The 20,812-nt window shown below is 50.4% G+C and overlaps 1 long non-coding RNA gene across 1 annotated transcript in view; it reads left to right on the forward strand.

The window, feature by feature from the left end:
* The first annotated feature begins 284 nt into the window (after window positions 1-284).
* The window catches only part of LOC147117570 (uncharacterized), a 103,539-nt gene continuing 83,011 nt past the window's right edge, over window positions 285-20,812 (forward strand). Inside the window, exons 1-2 of the long non-coding RNA XR_015078298.1 lie at window positions 285-521; window positions 650-721. This is a non-coding gene — a long non-coding RNA (uncharacterized LOC147117570). The remainder of the gene's footprint in view (window positions 522-649; window positions 722-20,812) is intronic.

The following is a 20,812-nucleotide window of genomic DNA, read 5'->3' on the forward strand; positions in this document are numbered from 1 at the left end:
TTCCATTGGAAATAAAGTTAGCAGTTTGATGTAGATACTTGTAAGGTCACATTTCTCTTCTGTCATTGATCTCTTCTTCCCCCGAGGCTCCTGACTGAGCAGGGGTGCTCCAGATAATGGCACTGTAGTGTAGCTTTTCACTGGCGTTTGATGGTTTTGCAAACTCAATAAATCTCCTGAGAGCTGATTAAAATGTTTTGTTCCTGAGGTATTACCACTGGATTGTGAGAAGATTAATGTGGCGTTGATCGTATCTGCTGTAAACCTGTACAGGTTCCAAAGCAGCAGGCACACATGCAAAGCTCCAAGTGGCATGCTGTTTCCTAATCAATGCAAGTTCACCTAGGCTAGCAGCTGATTAAGTACTATCACTATTCATAGTGTCTTTGGGTTGTGTAGTAGTGACAGCCAATGAGTCTCCTACACTTGTTAATGTGTCTGCTATCGACAGCAAACCTTTCAGTGGATGATGCAGTATAAATATGCCACTGGCTGATGAAAGAGTGGATTTTCAAAGTGAAGTAAGGTCATTGTAATTAGCCTATAGATAACTCAAGTAATGAGCTGTATGGCATTTGTTTGCTCTTTAAAAAACGTATTTTATTAGAAAATTATGTAGTAATCATTTTTACAATTACATTATTTTAAGATACCAGAAAAACAAGCATCTACCAATGAAATTGCACTTGTACTGACTGCAGAGATTGAGGAGACACCAAAGGTATGTAGAAGGAAATTTGGACTATTCAATCATTGGACATCTAGGTACACTGAAAGATAATGGACTGAATTTTAATGGGGAAGGCGGGTTGGGAGCGGGGGGTCTCCGAAGTGGTCGATAATTCCGGGAGAACGAGTTTCTCGCAGGCCCTGCTGAAGTTAATGGCAGGGCCTGATTTGCATGGGAAACCTCTGTTTCCCACCCGCAGCCAACCAGATAGAGACTGGCTGGCTCCAGGTGGGTAGGCCTGCGGCACTAGGCCGCAGAGAGGGGGGAGGTAGGGATCGCGTGGGGGCCAGCTGGAGGAGCAGTGGGAGGGCTGGAGGAGCAGGGGGGGTCAGGTTAAGAACGGGGACCGGGACCAGCATGGGGAGGCGTGGGTTCGGATGAAGATTGGGGGCCAAAGGAGCAGGGGGGTCGAAGATTGATCGGGGGCCAGAGCAGCAGTAGGGGAGGGGAGGCGTCGGAGAACAATTGGGGGCTGGAGGATCGGGGGTGGGAGGTCGGTGAGGATCAGGAGCCAGAGGAGCGGGGTGGGGAGGGGGTGTTAGGGAACAATCGATGACCAGAGGAGCGGGGGGGTGGGGGGGCAGAGGAGCAAGGGGAAGGCCAGAGGAGCAGGGAGAGGGCCAGAGGAGCAGGTGCGGGGGCATTAGGGAATGATCAGCACCCGGAGGAGCAGATCGGGGACCAGAGTACCATGGGAGGGAAGCCTCGTGGGGGGTGATTGGAGGCCTGGGGGGGATTGGAGGCATCGTGGGGGGTCTCCGATCACAGGGGGTGGGTTAGTTAGGAACGCTGGATTCAGGAGGCAAGTGTAAAAGCACTTACCTCCTGGATCCAGCAGTCCTCGCCTTACTTTAGCTGGTGGGTTTCATGAGGCCTGCAATACCCAACCAGCTAAAGTTAAATTCAGAATCTGGGTTAAAGCTTCCAGCCTCATTATAACATTAAATTGACGACCCGCCTCCTGGCAGCAGGTTGGATGACCCCTGCCCCCCATCCCGCAGGAGGTGGGCGGGTTGGAGGCGGATTCTGGTTGGGATTCAAATGTTTAACACTTTAACTTTCCACCCGACTCCAACCCACCCGTTTTTTTTAGGTTAAAATTCCCCCCAATAGATCTATATTTCAGGGAAGTGAGTTGGGCTAGGTATGGAGTGTGTATGTGCGTGTGTTGTGTGTGTCTCTATCTACATTAGGCAGCTAAGCTAAATCTGCTGGGGGGAAGGAACTCCACTTGCACAGTGGGATGTGCTGACCATATGTCTCAGTTGCTAATGACAATAACTAAATTCATTCATCATGAAGCTGATTTGGTTCTTCAGCATGTTTTAACTGTACTTTCACTTGGTTTTATTTAACAGAACTCTGAGGCACATCCATCCATTCTGAAAATGTTGCTTTTAGACTTCCTCCTGTGCACTAAAGAATTCTATTGCATGGGAAGAAATTCGGAGTATTATGATATGCTTGTTATAAATTTAAAAATTGAATTTTTCATTTTTTCATTTTATATTCATTTTCCTTTTTTATGTCTTCTGTCTCGCCTTTACATCATGCAAGATTGCTTTGGTTGAGAGCGAGGCATGTGATTTGCTTGCATACCTTGGCTTGACCATGTGCTGGCAGTTGGAGGGGTTCAATTTCCTCTAATTCTCCCTCTGACCACCGCCCCCCCACCCCCCTCCATGGGAAGCTCTTGTAATTGAGGGAGTATCACACCATATACAGATAATAAAGGTCCATTTCAAGAATTAGCATACCTGGCACAGAGCTTCGTGACCTGGGACTGTGCATTGGGAATTCAGGTACAGAGGTCAGTTGGCCCTGCAGGATTTCCAGTCCATTCATTTTAATTTGGACTAGCTCAAAGCACAATGAGCTGATTGTACAACATTTTGCAGGATTAGGTCATTTGATTAATTAGCACAAGGTCCCAGCACAGCTTTGGCCTTTGCATTGGCAAAAAATGGGAAATGCTGAAAATTTGGCTGCCTGGACAAATTTAAAAGGATGTGCCCACTTAAAAGTAAGGGGATATATATGAGGACCAATATTGTTTCAACCTTTTTAAGAATGCAAAATGGGTTTTAAATGTTTCTCAGCCTTTGCGCTGGGGTGGGGAGAGGGTAACAGGTGTAAGAATTGCCAGGCACAAGTGAAATGAAAGAGAACTCAATGTGGAGGCACCAAACATAATCTGTGGGCAAGTGATAGAATGACATAGCAGCTGAATCCCTGTTTGATGGCTGGCAAAGTGGACTTGCAGCTGCATGAGGCAGTAGTGGGAAAGGCTGTGCTGTTTGACACTTACCAAAGGATAGCAGTGTCAGGTGATGGCGGTCAGGCTCATTGGTCTGTACAGTGCATGGCTACACTCTGCACTCTGCACTCTTGGGAATCCTGCAAAGTTTTATGTGCTTTCAAGCTGATGCCTCCTTTCCACAGGAAAAGTGATCAACAATGTGCTGTGCCTTATAAACAGGCCTCTGCCACTTGTTTGATGCATCTATGGATAGCCAACTAACTGATTTGGCATATGGTGGTGGTTGGAACTAGGCTGGTGGCATAACATTTTAATGCAGTAGTGAGCTTCATGCCTGAAACATTTTTTTTTAATGGTTCAGGATATATGGGGAATATTGGCAAGGTTGCACTTATTACTCAACCCTAGTCACCTTGAAAAGGTGCTGGTGGGCCATCTTCTCAATGAGGGGATGGTGCTTCCACAATGGCATTAGTTCTCTGCAGGTTGGCCTCCAGGCAATGATATAGTTATTATGTGAGAGCCTCTTTATGAAGTGAAGGTGGCAAAGACAGGCCTCCTTTGACATGCCCAGGAAGAGCTGTCTAGACCACATCCCAGGGCAAAGGTAAGTGTGCATATAATGTATGAGATTTTAGCTGCAATTTCTACCCTTGTTTCCAGCAAAATAACAGTTGGAAATGAGATGGTTGTAAAAACAGTGTTGGAAATAAAAGTCTTGCAAATGAAAATAATTAGGCCTAAACAGCAACAAAAATTACTGCATCAATGAAAGTGCACAGATATATAATATATAATATAATGGTCCAGATTTTGCGGTGGGTAATGATGGCGTACTGTCAGCGTTCGCCGTCACTACCCCTCTGAAACTGACCGTAACTTCAGGATTTAGCGCATGCGCATCTAAACGCGGAAATCCTGAAGTTGCGGTCAGTCATTTACTGCTCCGACATGGGCTGTGCTGTGGACCCCACCCCCACACCCCAACCCCCCAACCCCCCACCTCCCCTGCACAGCTGGCAATCCGTGAAATCAGTGAAATCAGTGGAACTGATGAAAACTTGAGCTTTTCCGCATTAATATCACTGTTAAATTCCCCATTAAATGTTAAGCCTTATTGAAGTAGGTGCAACTGGAGTTTTAACAGCGTATTGACTGCTAAACAACAGTTCTGGCCCTGAAAAACTAATTTTTATATTTGTGGAATGCCAAATTTTGCCATTATGATAAAAAATACCAGATTTTAGCAATAGAGCACATGCTCCAATCCATGACTCCTTGGACCTTCGGGAATCCTGCCATTCTGTAAAATTGCAGGCCTTACTGCTCCATTTCTTCTGCGATCCCGTCCAATATTGGGCCTGATAGTGGAGGAAAATGCAACCCCTAGTATCACGGAATTCCAGCCAGATTTCTGATTGTGTCTACCCACTTTGTGGATCAGACTAGAAAACCTAGTTTTATAGATCATAATAGCTAAATTAGATCAAATTAGATTAAGCTATAACACAATCCCTGAGATCAGACATCTATATAAATTACCCAAGCTTTTCTGTTGCAGCTTAAACTTCTTGATTGTGTTACAGACTTGCAACCCAGGGATTAGTGCTTTTCTCTATGTAATGCATACGTAGAATACTGTAGTTAACATCCGTGTTTGGTCTTCCAATGAAATTGTTTCTTCCTATCATGTGAGAAGGATGTGCGTTTTCCAGTGATCTTCATCATTTCTGTCCTGTACCACAAATCCAAGGACTAGAAATCAGTTCACGCAATGCCCATTTTCAGGCTAAAAAAGGCACAGAAGAGTCTAATATGGCGTACAGTGTACACACGTTTAGTACATGCCGGAAGTGCGGTGCCGCCATATTGGTTAGGATGCCCTGAAATCATCCAGGGCACCTGCCTGAAACTGCCGTCAAGCCCATTGCTTATGTAAATCAGGGGCCTAATGCCTATTTCAGACTTCTTTCTGAAATTGGTCTGCGGCTGACCACAGCATGCTAAGTACATGCAGTCTTTGAAATGAACGCTGGAGGCTGCCAGCAAGATGGCTAAGTACATTTTTTTATACTTACCTTACTGTGGAGCCATGAGGAGCAGCAGTGCTCCTTCTGGCTCCACATTATAGCTGCAGGCCATTGCTGGCCCCTGCTCGCCCGCCTCTCGATTGCCTCTGCCCCCCTCAGCCAGACTTGTCTGCTGCCCTTGGCTGACGTCCGAGATGGCTGATTTTGTTCCCCCGGCAACCGGCGAGCTGCCTCCGGAGCCCTGATTGGTGCTCGCCAGTACTATACTACTGAGGCTGGAAGACCAATTTCCCGTGGTCCTGCCACCAGCCTCTTTAGGTGCGTGTAGCATGCGCTGCACCCAGATTGTGCCCGATTCAGGCGTGATCCATTGTCTAGGCCCAAGTGAAAAAACCTGACAGCCGTTGTGGTAGCAACAGAAATATTTATGGTGGTGACACTAGATCAGAATACGAGTGTAAAAGCTCCCCAAATTTAAACAATTCCACTTTGTACTCATCAAAATGAGGGGTGTTAGTGCTGCAAAATGGGTCGCTTTTAAAGTATCCAGTGCCAGCTTTAAGTATTTGCCAGTGAGGGAATGCACAGCAAGTTGCTCTTGACTACACTGTCCCAATATTGTGCCTCAGCCCTACTGTCACAAGCCCAACTACCAGTCACATCAGTGTAATAGTTCCATTTCTCACATCATTGTAACCTTTCTGGGAGAGACTGCCAACCTAGTGCCAAATAAGAGGTGACGTAAGTTCACACCCATTAAGAACTGGATTTGAGCCTGCGCAACCTCACTGTACGTAGAAGGTGACATTCACCTCATCAGTCCTGACTTGATGTGGATCCATGTCTTGGAGATGAGAGGGTTATAATCGGCATGAAAATAACAATTTCCGAGACCATGTCATGGACTGTAACAAAACCGTGGGGTTTAGATGAGCTTATAAACTGCTTGATTTTCATGATATAGAACATGTTTTGAACTCTTAAATTGTAAAGCAGCCATATATCCCTTATGCAGCTATATTTTATTCTATTCTCTCTAGTATCTACCACATGTCACTGATAATATAAGACATACACTTTTATTAGATAATGTTTTTAATGGCGCTAAGTTTTCTATACTGAGAGCTAGTTTGTCTCAAAAGCTCATTTATACAACAGGGCTTGTGAAGCTTAAAGTGACACATAAAACCCTGCATCTATGTTTAGCAGAAATCTGCCCAAGTGAGGGCTGGTGCAGCAGCTTCAGATTTCTACAGCTCCACACAGACAGGAAATTACCATTTGGCTCAGATTTAATTCTTTGCATCTATTTTGTTCTGACACAATGTAAAACTGTTCCACCTCCGGGAAGAGGACACACAATTCAGGATCGTGCAAATGCAGACAACCAATTTCAAAAGTTGAGCCTCTAAAATATGCATTCTCAATGTATTGTACATGTGGGAATCCGCATGTGTATACATATATATATATATATTTATAGTAACTGACAGCTAAGAAACATCAGGCGATGCACCACAGGGGATTGGGAAGATGTGGCAAATCAGGACTGGAGAAATACATACCATCAGTATTCAAGGGCTTGTTCCATTCCAGTGCCCTCAGTCTACATCTGTGGCAAAAGATGAGATTTGTGTGTGTGCGTGTGGGCATTGAATCCAATTACTGCAGTCATAAACTCACTTTATTTTCATGCCATTGGACCATTAACCATTGAAAATAATCAGTTTGTAAAACCGTGCTTGCTGATTCTCCATTTGTTTGCTAAGCACTATTGAATATATTCGATTAACATTCACAGAGAAAGGTGTTTCCTTTCCTTTGCTGCCTTGCAGTTGGTGGGATAATTATGTTATACTCAGCATTAGAAAGATTATACAGCTTATTCGTACCTTCTGTTAATGTTTTTAGCATACTTGCTTGTGACCTCTCTTTTTCCTTGGCATGTTTTAAATCTGCACATCATAATAGCTGCTGCCAGTTAGGCTGGGATAATTAATGAGATGAGTGCAGCCCGATAGCTTGTAAGAAGTGGAGGGCAGTGCTCCACATCCTCTTTGGCCTCAGCTTAAACCATGGAACCACTGGCTTCCTGAATCAATAGTGAACCCGCAATGCTAACAACAGGCCTCTATTGATCACTGTCCCATGCTAATTAGTGGCAGTGCCTGCATGAGGTATGACCTCACAGAATATAACACTTGCCTTACAGGCAAATTCTGATAATCACTGCATCTTTTAAAGAGGCTATAGATTTTTTTTTGTCTTTTAATACTCCTGTGAAGCGCCTTGGGACGTTTTACTACATTAAAGATGCTATATAAATGCAAGTTGTTGTTGTCCTATTCCAGAAAAAAAAAGTCATCCCAGAATGTTTCCCCCATCCCGATAATCAGGTATTGGGATTGCACGCTGATTGTCATCCAATGACCTCAGCTGAAAAGTTAGTGTGTGTGTGTGGTCACCAAGTGAGGACAGGATTAAGTTTGGCCATAATGATACTGTCCAGTATCAAAAAGACTGTCAACACTCACTAGTTAAGCTCACACATGAACAGTGGACTCTTGGGTAAGGTATCCAAAAAGCAGCCAGTGATGAATTGTGTTCCAGCAACAATTAGCACCTTTGTGTGAAAAGGGGAGCAAATTGGATGAAACAAAATTAAGCTCGTGTTTCTTTAAGTTTTCCAACACAGGGATGTATTTGAAATATTAGTCATATTACATTGTCACTTTCTGAACAAAATGCCACTCACAAATTTTCCACCAGTTTAAACAGAAATGTGTGTTGTTTAAAGTGGTGAATATAAGGGCTGATTTTGCAAAATCGTGCTCTCTGCTATTAACACAATTTTGTAAAACTGGTCCTATAAAACCTCTGAAGTTTGGTGAAGAAAATAGAAAGTCATCTGTTAGACATTTGCATGCTTCTGTAATACAGGTTTAGGGTATTTTAGTGAGTCTATCAATGGTATAAATGCACTCACTGTGAGTGAACCTGTCATAACCTATGATTCAGAAACTGCAGCCTTTTGAATTTTAACCCCTACGGAGATTTGTACCCTTAGGACTCAGACTAATCTCAGATTATCAGTGTCCTTTGCACCTATACTTCACTTCAAGCTGCTTTGGCAGGTGAAAACATCAACATACTTTCCTCCAGTTTGTTTCAGGCTCAATTCTTACAAAATAAATTTACTAAACTGCCAGGCCTTTAAAAGTTACATTCTGCTTTTTCAGTAATGAATGTAGAAAGTCTCTCCCAATATTGCGAGTCTCTTTCTATCTCCAGTGTAAGCTGGGAACAGTCGGTCTTCATGGTTCAATCTCTCCCCTCCCAGCATTCCCCTTGCCAGGGGCTTAAATGCTCGACTTTGTCTTTGACGCTTGGTGCTCACAGTAAATTCAATGCAACCAGAAAATGCCAATTTGTCTTAAATTATCTTGATTATTTAATTGTGTCTTTGACAAACTCCCCAGTTCCAAATTGAATAATGCACAGAATGGCACTGTCCACCCCTCTGAAACAAGGGGTTCCTGGCTTCATTAACACATCAAATCACTGTGGATGTCAAGAATAAAGAACATCTCCAGCAGCCAGACAAACTGTTGGTGATCAGCCATCTGATTGTTGAATGTGCCTTCGCTTTTGAGTTATACAGAGACTATGGTGTGATTTTACGAACCTCGGCAGGTCCATGGTGGGCGATGTCAGTGGCAGGTCTCAGCCCCACTGCTGGTTCCATCCTGGCCTCTGAATTCAATTTCCCTTGATGGGGCTTGTAAAGCCCACCCTGCGCGTTTCCTGGCCAATTAGAGGAGGCGGGACTGGTGATGTCATTTGATGACATGTCATCAGCCGGTTTCCTTAAAGGGACCATGGCCAACTTTATTTTGACATTTGTGCTGTCAGTGTTTTACATCACTGAGGTGCACCTTTGGAAGTGGCTTAGTGAGTTGCAGTGAATGGTGAGACATAACGGTACCCACTGAAATGGTGATGAGTGTGAAAGGAATGGCTTGGGCATTGTAGGGATGCTTTATGGTGTTGGTGTGGGGTGGTGCCAACCTGGCACATCATGTGGCTGCCAGGGTGTACAGTGTCAAGTGAAGTAAATCTGGCCATGGTGAGGCCATCCCTGGCCTACTGGGCAGCAATGTGGTTGGGTGCTGATGCCCTGTGTCCTACCCAGCATCAGTTGATTGCGGAGAAGGTTGTTGGTGGTGTTGTTGGTGCTGCTGGTGTGCCTGGTGCTGCTGGTGTTGGGGCTGATCGTGGTGGGATTCTGAGGACCAAGGTGAGAGAGTATAAAGGGCACCAATACTGCTGGAATAGATGGCAGGTGAAGTAGAGATGACAGAAGTGATCTGTCAATGGTGAGAGAGGTAATGAGGTCAGATTGGATGGAGACTTGTGTAAAGACTTGCAGCATGGTGAATCTGTTGTGGAAATGCAGTGAGGAATAGTTTGTGGCTGAAGGACGATATCTCTGTAAGGTGGGAGCTTTTACTGTACAGTTGAAGCTGTCAACTCAACAGCTGATTCAATGGCCACTGAACTCCCACCTCAGCTTCACAGATGTGGTCCACGACCAGCGTGGACCCTGTGGGTGAGCGGTCACATGCAGAAGGTGAGCTCAAATTAATTCTTAAGTGGCTCTGAACAAGCCACTAATTACCTGAATTGGGTCCCCCGCTGTGAACCCGCCTCTGCGTGTTGGGTCTGCTCAGCGCTGACAGACCCGACACAGGCAAAGGTGGGTTCACAGCGGAGTCCTGACCCGCTGGGGGAAAAAAACACTTTCCCACCCAACCCACCAACGATCGCGTCCGCTGACCCCCCGCAAAATCCAGCCCTATGTAACAACATCTTCATTTATATAATGCCTTTAAAGTAGAAAAATATCCCAAGGTGTTTACCAGAAGTGTAATCTGACAAAACTGAAGTCAGCTTTGGCTCAGTGGTAGCATTTTTGCCTCTGAGATGGAAGGTTGTGGGTTCAAGTCCCACTCCAGAGAATGGAGCACATAATCTAGGCTGGCACTCCAGTGCAGTACTAAGTGTACTAAATGTAACATTTCCAAATTTGCTGATGATACAAAGCTAGGTGGCAGTGTCAGTTGCAAAGAGGATGTGAAGAGGCTTCAAGGGGATCTTGACAGGCTCAGTGAGTGGGCGAGAACATGGCAGATGGAATATTATGTGGATAAATGTGAAGTTATTGGTAGAAAAAACAGAAAGGCAGAATATTTCCTAAATAGTGAAAGATTGGGGAATGCAGATGCTGAAAGGGACCTGGGTGTCCTTGTACATGAGTCACTGAAAGTGAATGTGCAGGTGCAGTAAGCCATTAGGAAGGTAAATGGTATGCTGGCCTTCATTACAAGAGGATTTGAGTACAGGAGTAAAGAAGTCTTACTCCAATTATATAAGGCCTTGGTGAGACCACACCTGGAATACTGTGTACAATTTTGGTCTCCTTACCTAAGCAAGGATATACTTGCCATAGAGGGAGTGCAACGAAAGTTCATGAGATTGATTTCTGGGATGGCGGGACTGTCGTATGAGAAGAGATTGAGTAAACTAGGCCTGTATTCTCTTGAATTCAGAAGAATGAAATGGGATCTCATTGAAGCATACAAAATTATTACAGGGCTTGATAGGATGGATGCTGGGAGAATGTTTCCCTTAGCTGGGGAGTCTAGAACCAGGGGCCACAGCCTCAAGATAACAGGTAGGCCATTCAGGACTGAGATGAGAAGAAATTTCTTCACACAGAGGGTGGTGAATCTTTGGAATTCTCTACCCCAGAGGGCTGTGGAGGCTCAGCCATTGGGTATATTCAAAACAGAAGTTGATAGATTTCTGACTAGTAAGGGCATCAAGGGATATGGCGATAGGGCCGGTGAATGGAGTTGAGGCAGAAGATCAGCCATGATCTCATTGAATGGCGGAGCAGGCTCAAAGGGCCGAATGGCCTACTCATGCTCCTACTTATTATGTTCTTAAGTGCTGTTCTATTACAGGTGCTGTCTTTCAGATGAGACATTAAACTGAGGCTCCATCTACTCTCTCAGGTGGATGTAACGTATCTCATGGCACTATTTGAAAAAGAGTAGCGGAGTTGTCCTGGCCGATATTTATTCCTCAACCAACATTACTAAAACATTATAGGCCTAGAAATTCGGTTGGTAGCGCCGGCGTTGAGCGCCTAAAGAGGCCTAAAATTGGGGCGATACCCTATGTTGGGGCGGTCGCTATGAAGATAGCGACAACCCGCATATTGACGATACATTTAACGCCTGTGCTAAGTATTTGCGTGCGCCCGCGAGCGCAAGCAGATCATGACGTCATTTCAGTGTGCAACGCCTTTTAGGAGCGCCTGAGCGCATATTGGGTGGCGCCCGGAGCCTTAACGCCTAGCGCTATTAGTGACAGTTCAAGGGAGCGCTAGCAGGCCCTTCTCGGAGTAGGGGGCGCTATTTAAAGGGGACAGCTCTAGTGCAGAAGCTTCAGCCACTTGGCCTGCTCATTGCGATCGTTGCTGGAGAGAGTTGGCGAGCTACTGTGGAGCAGAGTTTTGGGAATTTAGCTTAAGAGTACTTGGGACCTTCAAACCTGTCCGGAGCAGTTGGAGCACTACACCTAACAGCCTTTTGACCAACTGGCATCGGAATGGGAGCTGCTTTGGAGGGCGACGGCCTCATGGCCGAACACTGTGAAGGGGCAGAGAGACGGCGGGAGAGAGGGCCGGGATTGGCCAGAAAGAGGAGGGGCAATGGAGGTCGACCAATCTGACGGTATGCTGCGAGGGTCTTTAGGCAGCAGGTGTCAAGCCTTGACATGTCGGAGGAGCAGTGTTTGCGAAGGCTCCGAATCGGGAGGGACATTGTTACTGATCTGTGCCACCTGCTTGCTGAGGATCTGCAGCCGCGTGAACGGTGCAGGACCTCTCTGTCCGTGTTCGCTAAACTGACTGATGGCCTCAATTTTTATGCCAACGGATCCTTTCAGTCAGCCATTGGGGACATTGCGACTATCGCTCAGGTTGCAGTCCACTGTTGCATCCAACAAGTTACAGATGCCCTTTATAGGCGAAGGCATCAATTCATCACCTTCCCTCTGACCCTGCACAAGCAGGCGGAGCGCGCGCAGGGTATCGCTTCTATTGCGGACTTCCCCATGGTGCAGGGGGCGACTGACAGCACACACGTGGCTTTGAGGGTGCCATGCCAGCATCCTTAGGACTTCCGCAACCATAAGGGGTTCCACTCCCTCAACGTGCAGCTGGTCTGTGACCACCGCCAAATCATCATGGCAGTCAACGCGCATTTCCCAGGGTGCAGCCACGATGCCTTTATCCTGTGGTTGACCTCAGTTTGTTACCTTTTTGAGGTGCTGGCTCGAACACGAGGCTGGCTTACTGGGGACAAGGGCTATCCTCTCTGCCCATGGCTAATGACAACACTCCGTGTGGCCGACACCCCAGCAGAAGAGCTGATCAACAGCGGCCATCAGGCGACCAGGCACAGTGAACAGCACACTATTGGTGTTCTCAAAAAGCGTTTCTGATGTCTGGAACATTCGGGGGGATCCCTGCAGTACTCGCCGGAGCAAGTGGGACACATCGTTGTCGTCTGCTGCATGCTCCACAACTTGGCGATTCGACGCACCCAGCCAATTCCAGCTGTCCCTCAACAACCAGCAGAGCAGGCGGAGTAGGAGGAGGATGAGGAGGAGGAAGAGCAGGCGGAGGAGGAGGAAGAGCAGGCGGAGGAGGAGGATGAGGAGGAGGAGGAGGAGGAAGAGCAGGCGGAGGAGGAGGAGGAGGAGGAGGCGGAGGAGGAGGAAGAGCAGGCGGAGGAGGAGGAGGAGGACGAAGAGCAGGCGGAGGAGGAGGATGAGGAGGAGGAGGAGGAGGAAGAGCAGGTGGAGGTGGAGGAGGAGGAGGAGGAGGAGGAGGACGAAGAGCAGGCGGAGGAGGAGGATGAGGAGGAGGAGGAGGAAGAGCAGGCGGAGTGGAGGAGGAGGAGGAGGAAGAGCAGGCGGAGGAGGAGGATGAGGAGGAGGAGGAGGAAGAGCGGGCGGAGGTGGAGGAGGAGGAGGAGGAGGAGGACGAAGAGCAGGCGGAGGAGGAGGATGAGGAGGAGGAGGAGGAGGAAGAGCAGGTGGAGGAGGAGGAGGAGGAGGAGGATGAAGAGCAGGCGGAGGAGGAGGAGGAGGAGGACGAAGAGCAGGCGGAGGAGGAGGATGAGGAGGAGGAGGAGGAGGAGGAAAAGCAGGCGGAGGAGGAGGAGGAGGAGGAGGACGAAGAGCAGGCGGAGGAGGAGGAGGAGGAAGAGCAGGCGGAGGAGGAGGAGGAGGAGGAGGAAGATGGAAGGGCTCCTGAAAGTGGAAGGGCCATACGTCAGAGGTTCATCAGGACTCGTTTCGAGACCCCTCTGGTGGAATGATAAGAGTCTTAACTCCTGCGCACTTTGGATGTTTGACGGCCTCTGAATGCCAGCATCACTGAAAGTAGTCACGTGCACCATGCCACATTGAAACTTCTGTTTATTGTCACAAAAGTCTTTCATTACAGCAAAACAACGTCATGTCAACAGAAACCATAACTAACAAAATAACTGTGAACTCTTCGGCAAAGCCGCAAAACTCAACAAAACTTCTGCAAATATTACAACAGGTGAGGGTGTCCTTGAATTTGGACAAAGAAAAGTCTCAGCACCTCCCTCTACAACTGGCCCCTTGAGGGAGAATGACTTCTCTTTCGCGGCCGGCCCCTTCCCTCCCTGCTGCTCCTATGTAATTGGACCCCAGTGGCGGGCTCAAGGCTGGGGGACGCCTGCTGACTGTGTGGAAGTGCAGAAGCCCCTGAGGGACGGCCTGGCCGACCTCTGGGCTTGGAGGGTGCGGACGCAGGATGCTTGATGTGACCATGGCTGGAAGCAGTGTGCCCTGCAGGTGGTGGCAGCTGCACTGCAGCCGTCCCAGCGCTGGCATGTGCAATGGTCTCCTGCCAAGAGAGGACACCTGCACCATGGTCGGACGACACACTGGCTATCTGAGGGGACCGGCTCGGCTCATCCGCCACAATTGCATGCTCCACTGATTCCTGGCCTTGTATGGGACTGGAAGGGCCCGGGGTGATCCTAACTGATGCAGAGAGGGTGGCTGCAGTGAGAGATCGCGTTGCCTCAATCTGGGTGTGGACGAGGCCGGCAAGTGACTGCGTGGCAACAGTGAGGACCTGTGTGCCAGGTGCCAGTGCTTCGGAGAAGCCCTGGACAGCTCTTTCCATTGCTTCGGACAAGGCAGGTGCCGACCGCTCCACTGCCTCGGACAAGCCCTGGACAGACCTTTCCAGGGATTGTCCGAAGCCCTGAACAGTCCTTTCCATAGCGGCCTCAAAGCCCTGGACAGTCCTCTCCATTGTTGGCCCGAAGCCCTGGATAGTCCTCTCCATTGTTGGCCCGAAGCCCTGGATAGACCTGTCCATTGTTGCCCCGAAGCCCTGGATAGACCTGTCCATTGTTGCCCCGAAGCCCTGGAGAGTCCTGTCCATTGTTGCCCCAAAGCCCTGGAGAGTCCTCTCCATTGCTGCCCCGAAGTCCAACATACTCTTAGCCAATGTATCTATTGACTGAGGCATCTTCTCCACTGCAGCCATCAGCTACGTGTGTCTGAGCCGGGCCTGTTTGCTCATTTCACCCAGGCAACGCGCCTCCTCTGCACTCTGAGCAGCAGTCATAACTACCTGCCTTGCCCTCCGGGGAGACAGTGGCCGAACTTGCCTATCCCCCTTGCGTTGCTGCATGCCGCTTGTTCCGGCAACTGGTTCATCCTCAGAGCCGCCCCCCCCTCCCCTCCAGGGGACTACTATCCCCAGTCTGTAGATGTGTCCGCTCCCCGGATTCTGCAACGGCTGGTCTGGATTCCTCCTGCTCCTCGCCTCCGGTGGCACTGGCACTGGCAGCTTCAGTGCGTTGAGCCCGAGTTGGTGCTGATTCATCTGAAAGCAGGGAGGTGGAAGAGTGGCTTTAGCAAAAGGACAGGTTTGCGGAAAGGCATGCCAGATTGCGGCAAGGCTCTGACATGGCTGCACACTGAGGAAGCATGCTGGCGGGGGGACCAAGTGGAAGGCAACAGGTGAAAAAGGTGAGAGTCTTACCCTCGCTGTCGGAAATGGGGTCAGCAGATGCAGTGGTCACAGGACCAGACAGACGTCCTCCAAGAATCTGGTGCACTCTCTCCTCCAGATCCGTGAGAGGGACCACTTGTGGAGGCCCGCCACCGGTTTGAAAGTGGTCCCTTCGCCTGGCCGCCAGCTTGGCCTGGAGAGGAAAGAAGGGGAAGTTGTGTTACATGAGGCCTTGAGAGATCATCGCATGCCCCCCATGGTGAAAGAGCCCTTACATGAGGCCTTGAGACATCATCACATGCCCCCCATGATGAATGAGCCCTTACATGAGGCCTTGAGACATCATCGCATGCCCCCCATGGTGAAAGAGCCCTTACATGAGGCCTTGAGACATCTGTCCATGTGTGTGCCCAGAAAGGGCCATGGGTGCTTGCTGACAGATGGCCATTGGGGCATCATGGCAACAGGGTGCCCGAAGTCAGCTGCAGATGGAGGGAATCAGAAGTTTGCTAAACCATCACTCACCCTAACGATCCATGTGAGGTCGTTGAATTTCTTCCTGCACTGAACAGGGGTCCTGGTCGCCATGTTGCTGGAGTTGACCCTCACAGCAACCTCCCTCCAAGATCGTCGGTAAGCCTTCTGATTCGGCCTCTTGCCATTGTCTGGATACAGGACATCTCGATGGCGCGCAACTGCAGCCACCAACTGGTCCAGAGCCTCAGTGCTGAAGCGCTCTGCTCTCTGTCTAACCTTCTCCATGCTCACCAAGTTTCTAATGCCAGAGAAGGGCGAGCGCCGATTCTGAGGCCTACAGGGCGTTGGGTGTGGCAGCTCAGGCTGACTGACCCACCCCTTTAAGAGCCGGCCGGCGCCTGGAAGTCTCGTGATTTCCCGTAATTGAGATCACCTGCGCTGCGCCCGTCTGCGTCGATATTGAGTAGCGCCTGAACTTTTGCGCCTTAGGAGCACCGTGCAACGGCTGAATTCGCGCCTCAATCCCCTTTGGGGGCGATGCAACCCAATATCTCGCCAGGCAGCGATAAGTTTCGTCTGGCTATAAACTTTGCGCACCGCCAGTTCTAGCAACTCAAGCGGGGCTATACCCAATTTCTAGGCCTATAACTTTGCTGTTTGTGGGTCCTTGCTGTGTGCAAATTGGCTGCTGTGTTTCCTACATTACAACAGTGACTACACTCCAAAAGTACTTGGTTGTAAAGTGCTTTGGGATTGTGGAAGGTATTATATAAATGCATGTCTTTTTGTTTTTCTTTTAAAAATGGATGCCAAGACAAAAGCGAGGTGACCAACAGCTTGGTCAAAGAGGTGAGTTTTAAGGAGGAGAGGGAGGTGAAGAGGCAAGGTGGGTAGGAAAGGAATTGCAGAGCGTGGGGCCTAACCAGCTAATGGAACAGTCACCAATGTGAGGCAAAGAGGAAATAAAGGCCCTATTCAGAAGAATGGAGAATTTGGGTGGGGAGAATTGTAGAGCTGGAGGAAATTAGAGAGATAGTGAGGAGCAAGGCCATAAAAAACATGAGGGTGAGAATTTTAAATTGAAGGCATTGGGGCCTAGAAATTCAGTTGGGCGCGCCAGCCGCTAGCGCCTTAGGAGGAGTAGATCTCGAGCGCTAGGCGCTTATCGCCCGGGCGCAGCGCGATCTGCGCCTCTCCCCAACTTCAGGACACATTTAGCGCCGGCGCAAAGTCTTAGCGCGCACCCTGCTGCGCGCGCAGATCATGACGTCATTTAATAGTGCAACGCCCTTTGTGCGCCCCAAACCGGAACTTCACTCGCGCCGGCCCATTGTGCGCCGGGCGGCCCGAGCGACTGTGAAGTGGAACGGTACACAGGCCAGCCGGGCCGCGGGGAGCGCTAATTAAAGGGCACTTACCCAGCAGTATAAAGGCCAGCCATTTTGCAGCATTCACTCTTGTGCAACGGTTTTTTGGACAGAGACCAAGGAGGAGAGTTTACTGGTTTGGACCAACACTTGGACAGGTATTTTTGGCTCAGGCCAGAGCTTACCAATTATCTTTGCCTTCATTCAGAGCTCAGTGTTTGCCAGCATATAATGGGGGCTGCATTGGGTGGCAACGCTGAATTTCAGCCTTATGCCAGAAGGGCTTACAGACGCCGTGAGAGAGTGGCAGCCCTGGCTAGACGCAGAGGGGGCAACAGGCGTCGCCAACTGAGGCCTTACCCATGCAGGGTATACCGCCAGCAGACCTCCTATCTGACCATGTCTGCCGCGATGTGTGTTAGGAGGCTGCGATTCCGAAGGGAGGTGGTTGCAGACATCTGCCGGCTGCTTCAGAGAGATCTGCAGCCACAGCTGATGCGCAGGACGTCTCTGTCGGTGGCAGTGAAGGTGACGGTGGCTCTCAACTTCTATGCCTCCGGCTCCTTCCAATCCGCTACTGGGGACATCGCTAACATCTCCCAGTTCGCCGTGCATTGCTGCATCCGCCAGGTGACCGAAGCCCTTTTCAGAAGGAGACATCAATTCATCTCCTTCCCCATGACCCTGGACAAGCAGCAGCAGCGTGCAGTGGGGTTTGCAAGAATAGCGGGCTTCCCCATGGTGCAGGGCGCCATTGACTGCACGCATGTGGCTTTGCGGGCACCTCTTGAGCATGCCGAGGAGTACCGCAACCGGAAGGGCTACCATTCCCTCAATGTACAGCTGGTGTGTGACCACAGGCAGCGCATCCTAGCTGTCAATGCCCGCTTTACAGGCAGCAGCCACGATGCCTTTATCCTGCGACAGACAACTGTGGCTGACATGTTCCAGGCACAGCCTCCCCCAAGAGGATGGCTTATCGGGGACAAAGGCTATCCTTTGTGTACCTGGCTCATGACCCCGCTCCGCGCGCCCACGACCCCTGCTGAAGAGGCATACAACGAGAGCCATCAAGCGACGAGGAACCTCATCGAACAAACAATCGGCGTGCTCAAGCAACGGTTCCGCTGTCTCGATCGCTCCGGGGGAGCCCTCCAGCATTCACAGGATCGAGTCTCCTAATTCGTCGTCGTTTGCTGCATGCTGCACAACCTGGCTATCCGCAGGACTCAGGCACTGCCACCTCACGTTGGACCACCACCTCAGGAGGAGGAGCATGAGGACGACGAGGACGAGGAGTACCAGCCCAGGAGGGACGCACAAGATCCAAGGGCCGCCCGTCGGCGGCTTATCACACAACAACAACAACAACCCCACAGTGCAGATAGAGGCCATTTCGGCCCATCGAGCCTGCACCGACACGTATCCCACCCGATCCCCGTAACCCCTACACCAACACATATCCCACCCTATCCCCGTAACCCCACGTATTTTAATCCCCCTAACACTAAGGGTCAATTTATCATAGCCAATCATCCTAACCCGCATATCTTTGGACTGTGGGAGGAAACCGAAGCACCCGGAGGAAACCCACGCAAACACGGGGAGAATGTGCAAACTCCACACAGACAGTCACCCGAGGCCAGATTCGAGCCCGGGTCCCTGGCACTGTGAGGCAACAGTGCTAACCACTATGCCACTGTGCTGCAGCCGCTCCGCAAGCCCTCAGCTGGTTAAGGCAACAAACACTTCAAAGATCAAGCATGGACAATGTGAATAAATAAAATGCTTTATTGTACAAACTCTGGGCCCTTCCCACATGAAAACCAAAAACAGACGAAACCCCCAAAAAACACTCAAACACATTACTCACTCCCACAACCTGGAGAGGATTAACAAAATAGGGCAACTAAAATGGCCGTCATTCTCGGCCTTCGTCAAAAACAAACATCACATCATCGGCCTTCAAAAAACAAACATCCAATTCTCGGCCTCAAGAAACAAACACAAATGGCTACACATTCGACTATTTGGCCCGCTAGGGCGATGCCTTGGCCATCTTTGGGTGGCCCCTGCCCGCCCTGCTGCTCCGCCTCAAAGTAAGGCCATTGGCTGCTGCAAGGCTGGGGGCAGGCTCCTGAGGGGCACATGTCGTGACGGCAGATGCCCTTGGGGGTCGGCCTAGTCGAGGTCTGGCCGTCGAGCGGGCAGCTGTTGATTGCTGCAGCTATGGCTGGCCAGCATCAGTCGCTGCAGCAGCTCCTGGCAGCTCCATTGGGGGACTAGCAGTGGCGGCTGGAGGAATGGCGGCAAGCTGGCGGATGGCAGGCGCTCGCTGGTCGTCTGAGACACTGGCACTCGCCCGGGCCAGCACTGCAGCATGCGCACCAATCTGCCAAGGGACAGACCGCTGTGCTGCTGCAGCGCGCCGGGTGCCCTGGCGATGCCTGGCTGACACAGCGAGTGTGGCAGCAGTGAGTGCCCGTGTTGACCTGTTCACTGACCGCATCAGAGCAGCCAGTGACTGGACGGCACCACTGATCACCTGGCCAGTCGCTGACAGATCTGCCCGGTATTCCACCCGACTGGTGGCCTCTGAGGGCCCGAACTCGGCCACACTCCGAGAGAGGGAATCGATGGACTCAGGCAACCGTGCCACTGCCGCCATGAGCTCCGTGTGCCGGCGCTCCGAGTCCGCGGACAAGTCTTCGAGGCGTTCCATCTCCTCGGCGAAGAGCATCTCCTGACTGGAGGCCGGACTCTCTGGGGAGAAGGCCGCCGAGCTGGCCGACCCTTCCTGCGTTGCTGGAGGCCGCTGGGCCCAGTAATTGGACTCCCCTCCGACGCATCCCCCCTCTGGGGAGAAGGCCGCCGAGCTTCCACCCCCCTCCCGCCTTTCTGCAGCACGCAGGTCCCAGGAGCTCCCCTCCCCTTCAACACTTCTGCCACGCTGCCCTCCAGGGAAGACGTGTCTCCTACATTGGCCTGGGTGGCCGCGGCTGAGGGTTCCCCTGATGGGCCGCCTTCCTCTTGCTCCTCCTCCTGCTCCTCCTCAGAGGGTCTGTCACTGGCAAGTTGAGGGACCTCCTCTTGACCATCTGAAAGCAGGAAGGCACAAGAGTAGCTTTAGAGTGAGGAGAGGGTGTCAGTGCGGGATGCATGAGTGGTGGCATTCAGCGCATTGGTCGGACAGTGGCAAAGGATGTAGATCTGATGCGCAAGTGGGACGAGAGAGGTGCAAAAGGTGATGTCCTTACCATTGCTGCCCAGAACAGGGTCGGCATCTCCACATGCAACGGGCCCAATCACCCGGCCACCCATGAGGCGCTCCACGCGATGTTGCAGGTCGGTGAGTGGCTGGATATGGGGTCGGCCTCCCCCGGTCGCAGTCCGGCTCTTGCGATTATTCACCAGCTTGGCCTGCAAGAGAAAGGACGGCCTCTAAGTACAGTGTGTCGCCGTGATCTTGTGTGCACTGCCTCCCATGGTGGAATAGCCTGGCCAGTGTGTCGCCATGATCTGGTGTGCACTGCCTCCCATGGTGGAATAGCCTGGCCAGTGTGTCGCCATGATCTGGTGTGCACTGCCTCCCATGGTGGAATAGCCTGGCCAGTGTGTCGCCATGATCTGGTGTGCAATGCCTCCCATGGTGGAATAGCTTGGCCAGTGTGTTAAGTGCAGAATGTGCAATTGATGCTCATGCCTGTCCCATAGCTGCTGGATGAAGGCTGGCCATTAGAGCTTTCAGGTCCCTTTGCCCATAATGTGAGGTGCACATGCAAGGATGAGGAGGTCATTGGAAAGGGTACT

This window comes from Somniosus microcephalus, chromosome 5 (genome assembly GCF_052327205.1).
Source record: "Somniosus microcephalus isolate GS21.2 chromosome 5, FLI_Smic_1.0, whole genome shotgun sequence".
Classification (NCBI taxonomy): Eukaryota; Metazoa; Chordata; class Chondrichthyes; order Squaliformes; family Somniosidae; genus Somniosus; species Somniosus microcephalus.